Raw genomic sequence first — 1,646 nt, 5'->3', positions numbered from 1 at the left:
CAGGAGGCGGAGGCTGCGGTGAGCCGAGATCGCGCCATTGCACTCCAGCCTGGGTAACAAGAGCGAAACTCTGTCTCAAAAAAAAAAAAAAAAAAGACCAGCCTGGCCATCATGGTGAAACCCCATCTTAAAAAAGAAAAGAAAAACATCAGCCAGGCATGGTAGCATGAGCCTATAGTCCCACCTATTTGGGAGACTAAGCAGGAAGCTCACTTGAGCCCAGGAGATTCAGGATGCAGTGAGCTACAATCAAGCCACTGCGCTGCAGCCTGGGTGACAGAGGGAGACCCTGTCTCAAAAAAAAAAAATTGTAGACACCCTTCCCACACCCAAAGTGCTTTCCCCAGATCCATTTTTTTTCTATAGTACATCACCATCTAATGTGCCCTACCTACCTTACTTATTTATGCAGTTGAACTTGACCAACATGAGTCTGAATTGCATAAATCCACTTTTAAGCAGATTTTCTACCACCTCTGCCCTGAGACAGCAAGACTAACCCCCTCCTCTTTCTCCTCCTCCTCAGCCTACTCAGCCAACATTTGTGATGATCCACTTCCACTTAATGAATAGTAAATATATTTTATTTTACCTATTATTATTATTATTAGAGACAGGGGCTTGCTGTCTTGCCCAGGATGGCTTGCAGTGGCATGATCATAGTTCACTGCAGCCTCGAATTCCTGGGCTGAAACAATCCTCCCACCTCAGCATCCTGAGTAGCTAGGTCTACAGGCATGGGTTACCTACCGTGCCTGGCTAATATATATATATGTGTGTATATATATATATGTATGTATATATATCTATATTGTGTATAAAATATATAACATATAAATATGTATTTATATATGTATATATACATGGGTTTGTTTGTTTTTTTTTTTGGTAGAGATGGCTAAGAGGGCTGGGCATGGTGGCTCATGCCTATAAGCCCAGGATTTAGGGAGGCTGAGACAGGGTGTTGCCTGAGGCCAGGAGTTTGAGACAGCCTGGGCAACATACCAAACCCCATCTCTACAAAAAAAGAAAAAATGCCAGGTGCGGTGGCTCACGCTTGTAAACCCAGCACTTTGGGAGGCCAATGTGGGTGGATCACAAGGTCAGGGGATCGAGACCATCCTGGTCAACACGGTGAAAACCCATCTCTACTAAAAATACAAAAATTAGCTGGGCATGGTGGTGCATGCCTATAATCCCAGCTACTCAGGAGGCTGAGGCAGGAGAATTGCTTGAACCCAGGAGGCAGAGATTGCAGTGAGTGGAGATCATGCCACTGCACTCAAGCATGGCAACAGAGTTGAGACTCTATCTCGAAAAAAAGAAATAGCCGGGTATCGTGGCATGTGCCCGTAGTCCTAGCTACTCAGGAGGCTGAGACAGGAGAACCCATTAAGCCCAGGAGCATGAGGCTACAGTGAACTAGGATCACACCATTGCATTCCAGACTGGGTGACAGAGTGATACTCTGTCTCTAATTTTTTTTTTTGAGAGAGAGTTTCACTCTTGTTACCCAGGCTGGAGTGCAATGGTGCGATCTTGGCTCACCGCAACCTCCGCCTCCTGGGTTCAGGCAATTCTCCTGCCTCAGCCTCCTGAGTAGCTGGGATTACAGGCACGTGCCACCATGCCCAGCTAATTTTTTG

The sequence above is a fragment of the Cebus imitator genome, unplaced genomic scaffold (genome assembly GCF_001604975.1).
Source record: "Cebus imitator isolate Cc_AM_T3 unplaced genomic scaffold, Cebus_imitator-1.0 Scaffold427, whole genome shotgun sequence".
In the NCBI taxonomy this organism is placed as follows: Eukaryota; Metazoa; Chordata; class Mammalia; order Primates; family Cebidae; genus Cebus; species Cebus imitator.
The sequence above is the reverse complement of the archived record's forward strand: the minus strand, read 5'-3'. Positions refer to the sequence as shown.